This window comes from Salmo salar, chromosome 11 (assembly GCF_965601325.2).
Source record: "Salmo salar chromosome 11, fSalSal1, whole genome shotgun sequence".
Taxonomy (NCBI): domain Eukaryota; kingdom Metazoa; phylum Chordata; class Actinopteri; order Salmoniformes; family Salmonidae; genus Salmo; species Salmo salar.
Genome location: NC_138301.1, coordinates 60,892,501 through 60,909,861, shown reverse-complemented (window position 1 = coordinate 60,909,861; position 17,361 = coordinate 60,892,501).

The window sequence follows — 17,361 nt, the reverse complement described above, 5'->3', positions numbered from 1 at the left end:
GTACTGTCCTAACATACTCTAAATTTATGCTTTCGCCGTAAAACCTTTTTGAAATCGTAAAACGTGGTTAGATTAAGGAGATGTTTATCTTTCAAATGGTGTAACATAGTTGTATTTTTGAAAAATTCGAATTTTGACATTTATTTGGATTCAAATTTGCCGCTCTTGAAATGCACCTGCTGTTGATGGAGTGCACCACGGGTGGCACGCTAGCGTCCCACCTAGCCCCAAGAGGTTAACATCAGTACATAGCATCTCAACATATTCCAAATAGCTTTATCCTTATTAATACATTTTATACAACCATTTGGATGCAAGTCCCATAGCTGAGGCTATTATATAAACCGTTTTATGGTAATATGGCTATATTGTCTCTTCTGAGTATCACAAATTTGTACCAAGCGGACCAGTTCGTAGCTGGATTCTTCACCAATCTTTTATACCTTCTCCAGAACATAAATGTCGTTCGGTTCCCCAATTCTGTGAGTTGGAAGAATTTCCTGTGTCTCTCTATGGGCCATGTGGCAGGAGATTCTCCTCTAGAATTTTACCACCCCTTCACACAGGGACTGGGTGGGGGGAGGTAGGTTGGGGGATGGTGCAAGGGGGAGGGGGTCAACTGTCCTCCCTGTACTCAAAGAGGGCAACGTCATGACAGCACACTGTGGTATTTCACCCAGTAGATATGGGAGTTTATCAAAATTGGATTTGTTTTCAAATTCTTTGTGGATCTGTGTAATCTGAGGGAAATATGTGTCTCTAATATGGTCCTACATTTGGCAGGAGGTTAGGAAGTGCAGCTCAGTTTCCACCTAATTTTGTGGGCAGTGTGCACATAGCCTGTCTTCTCTTGAGAGCCAGGTCTGCCTACGGTGGCCTTTCTCAATAGCAAGGCTATGCTCAAAGAGTCTGTACATAGTCAAAGCTTTCCTTCAGTTTGGGTCAGTCACAGTGGTCAGGTATTCTGCCACTGTGTACTCTCTGTTTAGGCCCAAATAGCATTCTAGTTTGCTCAGTTTTTTTGTTAATTCTTTCCAATGTGTCAAGTAATTATCTTTTTGTTTTCTCATGATTTGGTTGGGTCTAATTATGTTGCTGTCCTGGGTCTCTGTGGGGTGTGTTTGTGTTTGTGAACAGAGCCCCAGGACCAACTTGCTTAGGGGACTCTTCTCCAGGTTCATCTCTCTGTAGGTCATGGCTTTGTTATGGAAGGTTTGGGAATCGCTTCCTTTTAGGTGGTTGTACAATTTAACGTCTCTTTTCTGGATTTTGATAATTAGCTGGTATCGGTCTAATTCTGCTCTGCATGCATTATTTGGTGTTTTACGTTGTACACGGAGGATATTTTTGCAGAATTCTGCATGCAGAGTCTCAATTTGGTGTTTGTCCCATTTTGTGAATTCTTGGTGGGTGTCTGTCTGTCTGTCTGTCTGTCTGTCTGTCTGTCTGTCTGTCTGTCTGTCTGTCTGTCTGTCTGTCTGTCTGTCTGTCTGTCTGTCTGTCTGTCTGTCTGTCTGTCTGTCTGTCTGTCTGTTTGTCTGCCTACATATCTGTCTGGCTGTCCAATCATGTTTGTTTTCTGTCATTAAAATAAATCATTAAATCATGTATCAATCATTAAAGTAAAAACACAGTTTCAGATAATCCTGATTTTTGTTTTCAGACTTCCTCAATCCCTCAATCTCTCTCTTCTGTTGTGTGTCAGTGTAGCGCAGGCAAACTCCCCCTGGAGGAAGAGGGAGAAGGAGGGAGGAAGAGAGGGAGGAGGAGGGAGAAGGAGGGAGAAGGAGGGAGAAGGGGAGGGAGGAGGAAGGAGAAGGAGGAGGAGAGGGGGGAGGAGAGGACGGAGGAGAGGGAGGAGGGAGGAGGTGAGGGAGGAGGGAGGAGGAGAGAGGAGGGTGGAGGAGGGAGAAGGAGAGAGAGGAGGAGGGTGGAGGAGGGAGGAGGAGAGGGAGGAGGAGGGAGAAGGAGGAGGAGGAGGAGGAGAGGGAGGAGGAGGATAGGGAGGAGGGAGGAGGAGAGAGAGGAGGGAGGAGGAGGGAGAAGGAGAGAGAGGAGGAGGGAGAAGGAGAGGGAGGAGGAGGGAGAAGGAGAGGGAGGAGGAGAAGAGGAGGGAGGAAGATGGATGAGGAGGGAGGAGAAGAGGAGGGAGGAGGAGGAGGAGAGGAGGGAGGAAGATGGACGAGGAAGGAGGAGAAAGGGCACACAGCAGTACCTTGGTCCATCTAGGGACAGCTCCAGGTACTGCTCTGCTCATTCCTTAGTTTAGAGCAGAGGTTCTCAATCCTGGTCCCGGGGACCCAAAGGGGTACAACATCTTTATTTTTACTCTAGCACTACACACCTGGTTCAAATCATCAAAGCCTCATGATGAGTTGATCATTTGAATCAGCTGTGTGTAGTTGCTAGGACAAAAAATAAAAAATGTGTACCCCTTTGGGTCCCCGGGACCAGGATTGAGAACCTGTGGTTTTGGAGTATCTCCGTCTCCAACAGGAGATCACTCAGTGAGAACGCTGTCAAATTAACAGAGCTGCTTCAACCATTGTGTCTATTTGTGTGTGTGTGTGTGGGTGTTTGTGTGCGTGTCTGAACCACAATCTGGCCTGGCCGAGCCCCCTGGCACAATCTGAACCACAATCTGGCCTGGCCGAGCCCCCTGGCACAATCTGAACCACAATCTGGCCTGGCCAAGCCCCCTGGCACAATCTGAACCACAATCTGGCCTGGCCAAGCCCCCTGGCACAATCTGAACCACAATCTGACCTGGCACAGGGGAACAGTCTCCCCATGCCATCCACTGCCGTGTGTGTGTGTGTGTGTGTGTGTGTGTGTGTGTGTGTGTGTGTGTGTGTGTGTGTGTGTGTGTGTGTGTGTGTGTGTGTCCTCTGTCATTCCATTGCCATCCCTTGCCACCGCCTGTCATCTGAGAAACTCCAGGAATCACAGATGAATCTTTTCAGAAAACTCTATAAGGCCTCTGGACACTAAGTCCATTGATAGTACTACAGGTCCGCGTCCCTCAAAGTGAGTCCCAAATGTCAACTAGTCCCTACGTAGTGCACAACACTTCAAATGGAATGGGGAGACTGTTCCCCTGTGCCAGGTCAGTGTGTGGTTCAGATTGTGCCAGGTGTGTAAGTGTGTGTGTGCACGTGCGTGTGTGTATGTGTGTATGTGTGTATGTGTGTGTGTGTGTGTGTGTGTGTGTGTGTGTGTGTGTTTGCCAGACCGCTTGGGTTGGCTGGTGCAGTGCAAGGTTAAATCCACCATGATTGGGCTGATCTAGGCTGTGACTGGGCTGTGACTGGGCTGTGATTGGGCTGTGACTGGGCTGATCTGGGCTGTGACTGGGCCGTGGCTGGGCTGTGACTGGGCTGATCTGGGCTGATCTGGGCTGTGACTGGGCTGATCTGGGCCGTGACTGGGCTGTGACTGGGCTGATCTGGGCTGTGACTGGGCTGTGACTGGGCTGTGACTGGGCTGATCTGGGCTGTGACTGGGCTGATCTAGGCTGTGACTGGGCTGTGACTGGGCTGTGACTGGGCTGTGACTGGGCCGTGGCTGGGCTGTGACTGGGCTGATCTGGGCTGATCTGGGCTGTGACTGGGCTGATCTGGGCCGTGACTGGGCTGTGACTGGGCTGATCTGGGCCGTGACTGGGCTGTGACTGGGCTGTGACTGGGCTGTGACTGGGCTGATCTGGGCTGTGACTGGGCTGTGACTGGGCTGTGACTGGGCTGATCTGGGCTGTGACTGGGCTGTGACTGGGCTGTGACTGGGCTGTGACTGGGCTGTGACTGGGCTGTGACTGGGCTGTGACTGGGCTGTTACCTAGATTATACCAGGTGATTACTGCCATGTACATTAACTATGCCAGGCTTCGCTTGCCTTTGCTGGGCAAGATTAAATCCAGTGTAACGGTCTGTTCTAGGATATACAGGGGGTACCGGTACCGAGTCAATGTGGAGGCTATATACAGGGGGTACCGGTACCGAGTCAATGTGGAGGCTATATACAGGGGGTACCGGTACAGAGTCAATGTGGAGGCTATATACAGGGGGTACCGGTACCGAGTCAATGTGGAGGCTATATACAGGGTGTTACGGTACCGAGTCACTGTGGAGGCTATATACAGGGTGTTACGGTACCGAGTCAATGTGGAGGCTATATACAGGGTGTTACGGTACAGAGTCAATGTGGAGGCTATATACAGGGTGTTACGGTACAGAGTCACTGTGGAGGCTATATACAGGGTGTTACGGTACCGAGTCAATGTGGAGGCTATATACAGGGTGTTACGGTACAGAGTCAATGTGGAGGCTATATACAGGGGGTACCGGTACAGAGTCAATGTGGAGGCTATATACAGGGGGTACCGGTACAGAGTCAATGTGCGGGGGTACAGGTTAGTTGAGGTAATTTTACATGTAGGTAGGTAGGTGTAAAGTGACTATGCATAGATAATAATACCACGAGCAGCAGCAGTGTAAAAACAAAGGGCGGGGGGGGTCAATGTAAATAGTGCGGGTGGCCATTTGAACAGTTGTTCAGCAGTCTTGTGGTTTGGGGGTAGAAGCTTTTCAGAAGCCTCTTGGTCCTAGACTTGGTGCTCCGGTGCCGCTTGCCGTGCGGTAGCAGAGAGAACAGTCTATGACTTGGGTCACTGGAGTTTTTGACCATTTTTAGGGCCTTCCTCTGTCACCACCTAGTACATAGGTCTTGGATGGCAGGAAGCTTGGCCTCGATGGTGCAGCTGTAGAACTTTTTGAGGATCTGAGGACTCATGCCAAATCTTTTTTCAGTCTCCTGAGGGGGAAAAGGTGTTGTCGTGCCCTCTTCACAACTGTCTTGATGTGTTTGGACCATGATAGTTAATTGATGATGTGGAGAGACCAATAGCCAGGAAACCTTTTGTCACAACAGCAGGATGAATGTTAGAAAACGACAGAGGGAGAGCCACGATCCACGCTTACCAGCTTCCTCAATGTACTGTTCCCTCACGCTCCGTCAAATCTTACCAGCTTCCTCAATGCACTGTTCCCTCACACTCCGTCAAATCTTACCAGCTTCCTCAATGCACTGTTCCCTCACACTCCGTCAAATCTTACCAGCTTCTCAATGTACTGTTCCCTCACGCGCCGTCAAATCTTACCAGCTTCCTCAATGTACTGTTCCCTCACGCTCCATCAAATCTTACCAGCTTCCTCAATGTACTGTTCCCTCACGCTCCGTCAAATCTTACCAGCTTCCTCAATGTACTGTTCCCTCACGCTCCGTCAAATCTTACCAGCTTCCTCAATGCACTGTTCCCTCACGCTCTGTCAAATCTTACCAGCTTCCTCAATGCACTGTTCCCTCACGCTCTGTCAAATCTTACCAGCTTCTCAATATACTGTTCCCTCACGCTCCGTCAAATCTTACCAGCATCCTCAATGTACTGTTCCCTCGCGCTCCGTCAAATCCATCCCACTTCCGAACACTGACTGAAGGTCACAGAGAGGTGAAGGGAAGAGAAGGGGGTTAGAGCCTTTGTGTTCAAGTGTTTGTGTCATCTCTGTCTGTGTGCGTATGTTTATGAGGGGTAAGGTTTTGTGTATTAGTAAAGTCTCTTATAATGTGTCTTAATAAAGTGTCTTAATAAAGTTTAGTCTAGCAGGTAGCTTTCCTACCTGTTTCACAGTATTGTTTGATGTTGAAAGTTGTTTTGGCTGAAGACAGATTAGTTAGAAGTAACTTAGGTCACAACACAATGGGGAAAGAGCGTATGCATTAGTGGTCCTAATTCTCTTCACGAAGAGAGGGAGAGGGGAGATGGGGTGGGAGAGAGGGAGTGGGGGGGGAGTGTATGTGTGTGTGGGTGTGTGAAAGGAAGCAGAGATGAAGGGGGAGAGAGTAGGAATAGGGGGAGAGAGATGGAGCGTGAGAGAGAGACAGAGTGGTAGGGTAACAGAGAGATAGAGAGCGAGAGGGATGGAGAGAGAGTAAGGGGGGAGAGAGAGGGAGCGAGAGAGACAGAGTGGTAGGGTAACAAAGAGACAGAGGGATGGAGGGAGCGTGAGAGAGACAGAAAGAGGGGGACAGAGACAGAGGGAGGGAGAATCAGGGTGAATGGGAGTTACAATATTGTTTCCTGCTGGTCTTAAATTGAGCGTGAAATAAAACACCTGATGAGCGAATGGTCTCACTCTCTCACTCTCACACTCTCACACTCTCACAATCTCACACTCACACTCTCACACTCTCACACTCTCACACTCTCACTCACTCACTCTCACTCACTCTCACTCACTCTCACTCACTCTCACTCACTCTCTCACTCTCACTCTCACTCTCACTCTCACTCTCACTCTCACTCACTCTCTAAATTCAATTCAAAGGGCTTTATTAGCATGGGTAACGTATGTTTACATTGCCAACACAAGTGAAATAGATATTAAACAAAAGTGAAATGAACAATACAAATCAACAGTAAACTTTACACTCACAAAAGTTCCAAAGGAATCGAGACATTTGAAATGTCATTTTATGGCTATGTACAGCGCCTTTGGAAAGTATTCAGACCCCTTAACTTTTCTACATTTTGTTAGGTTACAGTCTTAATCGAAAAATGTATTCAATTGTTTCCCCCCCCCCATCAATCGACACAAAATACCCCAAAATAAAAAAGCAAAACCATTATTTTTGGAATGTTTTGTTAATTTATTAAAAATAATAATATCACGTTTACGTAAGTATTCAGACCCTTTACTTCCGTACTTTGCTTGAATCACCTTCGGCAGCGATTACAGCCTTGAGTCTTCTTGGGTATGACACTACAAGCTTGGTACACCTGTATTTGGGGAGTTTCTCCCATTCTTCTCTGCAGATCCTCTCAATCTCTGTCAGGTTGGATGGGGAGCGTCGCTGCACAGCTATTTTAAGGTCTCTCCAGAGATGTTAGATTGGATTCAAGTCTAGGTTCTGGCTGGGCCACTCAAGGACATTGGCTGTGTGCTTAGGGTTGTTGTCCTGTTGGAAGGTGAATCTTTGCCAATTTTAACCGCACACTTGTTGTTTGTGTACATGGATTTTATAACGTCGTATGTTTTTCCCCCTCAACACCACTTTACATCAATTTGTATAGAAGACCCTCATGTCAAATTGAGTCAAAAGCTTTTTTGAAATCAACAAAGCATGAGAAGACTTTGCCTTTGTTTTGGTTTGTTTGTTTGTCAATTAGGGTGTGCAGGGTGAATACGTGGTCTGTTGTACGGTAATTTGGTAAAAAGCCAATTTGACATGTGCTCAGTACATTGTTTTCACTGAGGAAATGTACGAGTCTGTTGTTAATGATAATGCAGAGGATTTCCCCAAGGTTGCTGTTGATGCGTTTCCCACGGTAGTTATTGGGGTCAAATTTGCCTCCACTTTCGTGGATTGGGGTGATCAGTCCTTTGTTCCAAATATTGGGGAAGATGCCAGAGTTGACGACGATGTTAAAGAGTTTAAGTACAGACAACTGGAACTTGTGGTCTGTATATTTGATCATTTCATTTAGGATACCATCAACCTCTCTCTCTCTCTCTCTCTCTCTCTCTCTCTCTCTCTCTCTCTCTCTCTCTCTCTCTCTCTCTCTCTCTCTCTCTCTCTCTCTCTCTCTCTCTCTCTCTCTCTCTCTCCTCCCCCCCCCCCCCCCCAATTCAAGGGGCTTTATTGGCATGGGAAACATATGTTAACATTGCCAAGGCAAGTGAAGTAGATAATATACTGTCTCTCTCTCATTTCAAGTTTCAGCGTGTAACTGAACATTACATTACTTGTCATTGTCCCATTCTAGCTCAACGTAGAAGGGCCCTAATACAGTATAGGGCTGATACCAGTATTGGGCTGATACCAGTATTGGGCTGATACTAGCAAAGGGCTGATACCACTGTAGGGCTGATACCACTGTAGGGCTGATACCAGTATAGGGCTGATACCAGTATAGGGCTGATACCAGTATAGGGCTGATACCAGTATAGGGCTGATACCAGTATAGGGCTGATATCAGTACATGGTATTTTTATCATTTAAAGGGGAAGTTCCGGTATTAAAGATGCAATATGTCACTTTTTGGGCGACCCGACTAAATTCACATAGAAATGTGAGTTATAGATCTGTCATTCTCCTTGTAAGTCTAAGAAGCGGTAGATCTGTTCTATGTGCGCTATTCCTATGCTTCCTGTTTTTAAGTTTTGTTTTCACTTATTTTACTTTTGGTTTTGTTCACCAGTTTCAAACAGCTGAAAATACAATATTTTTGGTAATGGAAAATATATTTCACAGTGGTTTAGATTGTACAATGATTCTCTACACCAGTGGTGGTCAGTGCCATTTAAGATGAGGGAGGACGATTTTTTTTTTTTGCGTGATGTATTGTTGTCTCTACCTTCTTGCCCTTTGTGCTGTTGTCTGTGGCCAATAATGTTTGTACCCTGTTTTGTGCTGCTGTAAGGGCTGTTGTGAGAGAGAGTAGACCAAGGTGCAGCGGAGTTAGTGTTCATCATTGAATATTTAATTGAACAACGTGAACACTATACAAAAACAAGAAAAAACTGACAGCCAAACAGTCCTGTCAGGTGCAAACACTAACAGAAACAATTACCCACAAAACCCAAAGGAAAAACATGCTCCTTATGTGTGACTCCCAATCAACAACAACGAACTTCAGCTGTGCCTGATTGGGAGCCACACACGGCCCAAAACAAATAAATACAAAAACATAGAAAAAGGAACATAGAACACCCACCCAATGTAACACCCTGGCCTAACCAAAATAAAGAACAAAAACCCCTCTCTATGGCCAGGGCGTTACAGCTGCTACCATATTGTGCTGCTACCATGTTGTGTTGCTACCATGCTGTGTTGTCATGTGTTGCTGCCATGCTATGTTGTTGTCTTAGGTCTCTATGTAATGTTGTGTTGTCTCTCTTGTCGTGATGTGTGTTTTGTCCTATATTTTTGTTAAAAAAAATTAAATCCCAGCCCCTGTCCCCGCAGGAGGCCTTTTGGTAGGCCGTCATTGTAAATAAGAATTTGTTCTTAACTGACTTGATGAGTTAAATAAAGGTTAAATAAATAAAAAATAAATAAAACAAATACAGTCAGTACGCAGTTTAGCAGTTACACCGGTGGGCCACGGTGGCAATAAATTATTAACCTCTTGGGGCTAGGTGGGACGCTAGCGTGCCACCCGTGGTGCACTCCATCAACAGCAGGTGCATTTCAAGAGCGGCAAATTTGAATCCAAATAAATGTCAAAATTCAAATTTTTCAAATATACAACTATTTTACACCATTTGAAAGATAAACATCTCCTTAATCTAACCACGTTTTACGATTTCAAAAAGGTTTTACGGCGAAAGCATAAATTTAGAGTATGTTAGGACAGTACATTTATACAAGAGTTGTGTGTAATGTTTTGTCAAGTCAAAGACAGGGTCACCAAAACCATAAAACCAGCTAAAATGATGCACTAACCTTTTACAATCTCCATCAGATGACACTCCTAGGACATTATGTTAGACAATGCATGCATTTTTAGTTCTATCAAGTTCATATTTATATCCAAAAACAGCGTTTTACTATGGCATTGATGTTGAGGAAATCGTTTCCCTCCAATAACCGGCAGTCAAGTCAGCGTAACAAATTAAATAATTAAAATTAGAAAACATTGGTAAAATATTATATTGTCATTTAAAGAATTATAGATTTACATCTCTTGAACGCAATCAACTTGCCAGATTTAAAAATAACGTTACTGGGAAATCACACTTTGCAATAATCTGAGCACTGCGCCCAGAAAAATACGCGTTGCGATACAGACTAGACGTCATGTTGGGGAGATCTAAAATCGAAAATACTATGTAAATAATCCATTACCTTTGATTCTCTTCATCAGATGTCACTTCCAGGTATCACAGGTCCATAACGAATGTAGTTTTGTTCAAAAAAGCTCATCATTTATGTCCAAAAATCTCCGTCTCGTTAGCACATGATGTAAGCCAGCCGGACTTCTCGTCATGAACGAGGGGAAAAAATATATTTCCGTTCGTTCAAACATGTCAAACGTTGTATAGCATAAATCATTAGGGCCTTTTTTAACCAGAACATGAATAATATTCAAGGTGGACGAATGCATACTCTTTTATAACGTATTGGAACGAGGGTACCCAACATGAACTCGCGCGCCAGGTGTCTAATGGGACATCATCTTTCCATGGCTCTTGTTCGGTCAGATCTCCCTCCAGAAGACTCAAAACACTTTGTAAAGGCTGGTGACATCTAGTGGAAGCAATAGGAAGTGCCAAAATATTCCTAAACCCCTGTGTTTTTCAATGGGATAGGTTTAAAGTCAATACAACACATCAGGTATCCACTTCCTGTCAGAAAATGTCTCAGGGTTTTGCCTGCCAAATGAGTTCTGTTATACTCACAGACACCATTCAAACAGTTTTGGAAACTTTAGAGTGTTTTCTATCCATATATAATAAGTATATGCATATTCTAGTTACTGGGTAGGATTAGTAACCAGATTAAATCGGGTACATTTTTTTTTATCTAGACGTGCAAATGCTGCCCCCTAGACCCAACAGGTTAAAACCAAAAACTTACCTTGACTTGGAAGAGTTCCAGTGTTGTGTTGGATAGTCATAGCCTGATCCCTCTGTTTGTGTAGGATGTTTCAATCGGCTAAACTAGCTAGCTGCCTTTGCTAGTTAAGTAAGTGAGAGAGAAAAAATGACTCTCTCTCTCTCTCTCTCTCTCTTGCTTATCCTGTATTAAAGAATAAACGTATTTGTTCAAAACTGTTCAGCTATTGTCTTTCTCTCTCTTTGAGTGAACTACTCACCACATTGTATGCACTGCAGTGATAGCTAGTTGTAGCTTATGCTGTTAGTACTAGATTAAATATCCGATTCTTTGATACTGTGGACAACATGTCAGTTCATGCAGTTCAAGAGTTCTGATAGGTTGGAGGACGTCCTCCAGAAGTTGTCATAATTACTGCGTAAGTCTATGAAAGAGGGTGAGAACCATGAGCCTCCTAGGTTTTGTATTGAAGTCAATGTAGCCAGAGGAGGATGGAAGCTAGCTGTCCTCCGGCTACACCATGGTGCTACCCTACAAATCGCTGTTGAGGCTACTGTAAACCTTCATTGCAAAACAGTGTTTTTTAATCAATTATTTGGTGATATGTGATTATATTTATTATAGCTTTATCTAAAATCAATAACTTTTTAATGTTTCACTATTATTATTGTTCTGAAATTCATTGAAGAGGATGGTCCTCCCCTTCCTCCTCTGAGGAGCATCCACTGCTCTGCACTATACTTGCTTGTTTTGTCACATAAACTGAAATTAAGCAAACTATTAGAGAATCTGTGTGTGTGTGAGAGAGATCGAGAGTGTGTGTGTGTGTGTGTGTGTGTGTGTGTGTGTGTGTGTGTGTGTGTGTGTGTGTAAGAGAGAGAAAACTGGGATCTTCTGTACAGATTCTGTCAGACTTAAAAATAATGGTGTTCCAAAAAAGGTCCAGTTGCCAGGACAACAAATACAAATTCCATCTAGACACCGATTCCCTAGAGAACACACAAAAAACGATACATACCTTGGCCTAAACATCAGCGCCACAGGTAACTTCCACAAAGCCGTGAACGATCTGAGAGACAAGGCAATAAGGCGTTTCTATACCATCAAAAGGAACTTAAAACTCGACATGCCAATTAGGATCTGGCTAAAAACACTTAAATCAGTTATGGAACCCATTGGTTGTGAGGTCTTGGGTCCACTCAACAACCAAGAATTCACAAAATGGGACAAACACCCAATTAAGACTTAGTGTACAAGGCAAAACACACAAACAACGCACGCGGATCAGAATTAGGACTAAACCTGCTAGTTATCAAAATGCAGAGAAGAAGAGCATTAAAACCCCCCGAGGTCGATGTCCACGCAACCATTTCAATCCAATTAGCATGATAAAAAATCCCCATAAAAATCTGTTTGTTTTGCATTGGATGCATCCGCCGCATCCGCACACTTCCTCATCTGCCTATGTCGCACTTCCTCATCTGCCTATGTCGCACTTCCTCATCCATCCTGTGTCGCACTTCCTCATCTGCCTATGTTGCACTTCCTCATCTGCCTATGTTGCACTTCCTCATCTGCCTATGTTGCACTTCCTCATCCATCCTATGTTGCACTTCCTCATCTGCCTATGTCGCACTTCCTCATCTGCCTATGTCGCACTTCCTCATCTGCCTATGTCGCTCTTCTTCATCCGCCTATGTCGCACTTCTGCATCTGCTGTGAAAGGTGACATAGCTATAGCGGTGTTTGTCAGACCATGAGAAATCCCCAAAACCACAAACTTGTGCCCCTCCAGAAAGATGAGACTCCCACGAACACGATGATGTTCTCTGGTTTGCTCTACGACCCCCACAAGCGTCTTTCGACTTGTCTGAAGTCGGTTACAGCCTGATCTGCCAACTTCTGTCTGTAGCACGTGAACAGTTTGGGCTACACACTAATATGACTCTTCTCTGGAACGATGAGACTCCCACGAACACGATGATGTTCTCTGGTTTTCTCTACGACCCCCACAAGCGTCTTTGGACTTGTCTGAAGTCGGTTACAGCCTGATCTGCCAACTTCTGTCTGTAGCGTGTGAACAGTTTGGGCTACACACTAATATGACCCCTCTGTGGAAAGGTGAGACTCTCACCAATACGTACATGTCAGTTGTTTTGGCTTCACAAGACCCATCTGAAGTTACCCGATACCAGTTGCATTTGAAGTATATATGGACACTGTTTAGTTGAAAAAATAAGGGGTTAAATACATGTAAAAAAATATATATTAAAAAAATATATATTTATTTCCTGATCTTTCTTATATTTCTCAGATATAAGACAGACACTTCAGAACAAACTTCCTTTTGATTTTTTTGGAGGATACTATCTGTTGTTCCATGTAGTGAAACTGTTATTCAATGTGTTTCTATGGGCTAATAGCAGTGAGGACTATCTGTTATTCAATGTGTTTCTATTGGCTAATAGCTGTAAGGACTATCTGTTATTCAATGTGTTTCTATTGGCTAATAGCAGTAAGGACTATCTGCTATTCAATGTGTTTCTATTGGCTAATAGCAGTAAGGACTATCTGCTATTCAATGTGTTTCTATGGGCTAATAGCAGTAAGGCCAAATAAAAATGTTAATCAAATCATTTTTTCATATTTCTTATACTTCAAGGGGTCTTAAAATTCCAAATCAAATAGCAAAATGTTCCTTGGTAAGACATTTTTAAAACAATTCCATATAGCTTAGTAAGACAGCAAAAACCATTAGACCCAACCAAATTATGAGAAAGCAAAAAGATTACATTTTGAAACACAGGAAAGATTCAACCCCCCCCCCAAAAAAAACGGAGCAAATTGGAAAGGTATCTTGCCCTAAACAGAGAGTACACTGTGACAGGATACCTGACCCAATATTAACATCGTCACGCCCTGACCTTAGAGAGACGTTTATTTTCCTCTAGTTTGGTTAGGTCAGGGTGTGATGTGGGGTGAGAAATTTGGTTTTTCTATTTCTTTGTTTTGGCTGAGTGTGGTTTCCAATCAGAGGCAGCTGTCCATCGTTGTCTCTGATTGGGAACCATACTTAGGCAGCCCTTTTTCCCTCCTTGAGTTGTGGGATCTTGTTTTTGTGTAGCTGCCTTTGAGCAGCCCCAGAACGTCACGGTTCTTTTTGTTTATCCTGTTTATTGTTTTTGTTCGGTTTCACTTCTAAATAAAGGATGTGGAATTACCGGCACGCTGCGCCTTGGCTTATTTATGACAGGGAGTTCGAGGACAGTGAACGTGACAGAAGATCCCACCACAAGAAAGCCAAGCAGCATGCGCTTACTGGGAAGACGAGCTGGACCGGGGAGAACCAACATCAAGGGAAGCACGAGAAGCATCCCCCCCCAAAAAAATTTTGGGGGCACACGGGGAGTTTGGCAGAGTCAGGGTGGAGACCTGAGCCAACTCCCCGTGCTTACCATGGGGAGCGAGTGACGGGTCAAGCACCGTGTTATGCGGTGATGCGCACTGTGCCGCCAGTGCGCGCTCACAGGCAGGTGCGATCTGTGCCCGCGCCCTGCAGTTGTCGAGCTGGGTTGAGCATCCAGCAAAGACGGGTTGTGCCAGCCATACGCTCCAGACCTCCAGTGCGCCTCCACGGCCCAGTATACCCTGCGCCAGTTCTGTGCACTGTGTCACCAGTGGGTCTCCCCAGTCCGGTGAGACCTGTTCCAGCTCCACGAAAGAAGCCTCCAGTGATGATCCATGGCACGAAGCCTCCAGTGATGATCCATGGCCCAGAGCCTGTAGGGATGATCCATGGCACGAAGCCTCCAGTGATGATCCATGGCACAAAGCCTCCGGTGATGATCCATGGCACAAAGCCTCCAGTGATGATCCATGGTGCGGAACCTTTAGAGATGATCCATGGCACAGAGCCTCCAGCTACGTTCCCCAGTCCGGAGCCTCCAGCGACGTTCCCCAGTCCGGTGCCTCCAGCCACGTTCCCCAGTCCGGAGCCTCCAGCGACGTTCCCCAGTCCGGAGCCTCCAGCGACGCTCCCCAGTCCGGAGCCTCCAGCGATGTCCCCCAGTCCGGAGCCTCCAGCGACGTTCCCCAGTCTGGAGCCTCCAGCGACGTCCCCCAGTGCTGAGCCTCCAGCGACGTCCCCCAGTCCAGAGTCTTCAGCGACGGTCTGCAGCCCAGAGTCTTCAGCGGCGGTCTGCAGCCCAGAGTCTTCAGCGACAGTCTGCAGCCCAGAGTCTTCAGCAGCGGTCTGCAGCCCAGAGTCTTCAGCGGCGGTCTCCATATCTGAGTGGGGGCTACGCCCCAAACCAGAGCCGCCAAGAATAGATGCCCACCCAGACCCTCCCCTATAGGTTCAGGTTTGCGGCCGGGAGTCCGCACCTTTGTGTGTGGGGGGGGGTGGGGGGGGGTACTGTCACTCCCTGGCCTTAGAGACATTTATTTTCCTCTAGTTTGGTTAGGTCGGGTGTGATGTGGGGTGGGCAATCTAGTTATTCTATTTCTTTGTTTTGGCTGAGTGTGGTTTCCAATCAGAGGCAGCTGTCCATCATTGTCTCTGATTGGGAACCATACTTAGGCAGCCCTTTTTCCCTCCTTGAGTTGTGGGATCTTGTTTTTGTGCAGCTGCCTTTGAGCAGCCCCAGAACGTCACGGTTCTTTCTGTTTATCCTGTTTATTGTTTTTGTTCGGTTTCACTTCTAAATAAAGGATGTGGAATTACCGGCACGCTGCGCCTTGGCTTATTTATGACAGGGAGTTCGAGGACAGTGATCGTGACAAAGATACACTGTATCTACCTACTGTCTACAGAATGAGGTGGAAACTGAGCTGTTCTCCAATCAAATATATATGACCACATTAGTGACACGTATTTCCCACAGAATCACACAGACCCACAAAGAATTTGAAAACAAATCAAACATTGATAAACTCACATATCTGTCAGGCATAAATATCGCAAAGTGCAATCACAGCAGGAAGATTTGTGGCCCGTTGTCATGAGTAAAGGGGCAAGCAGTGGAACACAAACAACATTGTAAATACCACCAAAATACTGTACATAGCTGATAATACAACACTTGAAATGTCTTTATCTTTTTAAAACCTTTTGAGTGCAATATTTACTGATCATTTCTAATCATATTTTTTTAATGATATTGTTAAATTTGTTCCCTCTCACTTTTGTTTATTGTCTATTTCACTTGATTTGGCAATGTCAACAGGTGTTTCCCATGCCAAGAGAGGCCGCCGTAGGCAGACCTGGCTCTCAGGAGAAGACAAGCTATGTGCAACACTGCCCACAAAATGAGGTGGAAACTGAGCTGCACTTCCTAACCTCCTGCCAAATGTATGACCATATTAGAGACAAATATTTCCCTCAGATTACACAGATCCACAAAGAATTAGAAAACAAACCCAATTTTGATAAACTCCCATATCTACTGGGTGAAATACCACAGTGTTCCATCACAGCAGCAGGATTTGTGACCTGTTGTCACAAGAAAAGGTCAACCAGTGAAGAACAAACACCATTGTAAATACAACCCATATTTATGTTTATTTATTTTCCCTTTTGTACTTTAACTATTTGTACATCGTTACAACACTGTATATAGACATAATATGACATATGAAATGTCTATATTCTTTTTGGAACTTTTGTGAGTGTAATATTTACTGTTAATTTTTATTGTTTATTTCACTTTTGTTTATTATCTGCTTCACTTGTTTTGGCAATGTTATCTTAATGGCTGGAATGGAATAAATTAAATGGTATCCGTTGTGTATTAGGGTTATTACCATTTGCAATGTTTTCTGCTGCGCTGAGTTGAATAATGTTGTAAATGACATCATTAGAGACAGACTAGTATGTGGGTGACGGAGTGAAGCTACACAAAGGAGACTATCGACTGAAAGTAATCTGACCTTGGCAAAGGCCATTCAAGTCCTTGTGTCCATGAAACTAGCTGCTAAAGAGGCTCAGGCATGTTGAGTTCATCAGGAAAAGAGCACAGAATTGCAAACTGAAAATCAGAGACGGGGGGAAATCAAGTCAAACGCTTCCGCTGTGGCAAAGTGGGACATCAGGCTTCTATATGCTGGTGTAAGGACATGGTGGGACATCAGGCTTCCTATACCCTGGTGGAAGGACATGGTGAGACATCAGGCTTCTACATGATGGTGGAAGGACATGGTGAGAAATCAGGCTTCTACATGATGGTGGAAGGACATGGTGAGGCATCAGGCTTCTATACCCTGGTGGAAGGACATGGTGGGACATCAGGCCTCTATATGCTGGTGTAAGGACATGGTGGGACATCAGGCTTCTACATGCTGGTGGAAGGACAAGGTGGGACATCAGGCTTCTATACCCTGGTGGAAGGACATGGTGAGACATCAGGCTTCTATACCCTGGTGGAAGGACATGGTGGGACATCAGGCTTCTATACCCTGGTGGAAGGACATGGTGAGACATCAGGCTTCTACATGCTGGTGGAAGGACATGGTGAGACATCAGGCTTCTATACCCTGGTGGAAGGACATGGTGAGACATCAGGCTTCTACATGCTGGTGGAAGGACATGGTGGGACATCAGGCTTCTACATGCTGGTGGAAGGACATGGTGAGACATCAGGCTTCTATCCCCTGGTGGAAGGACATAGTGGGACATCAGGGCTGGTGGAAGGTCATGGTGGGACATCAGGCTTCTATGTCCCATCAGGCTTCTACATTCTGGTGGAAGGA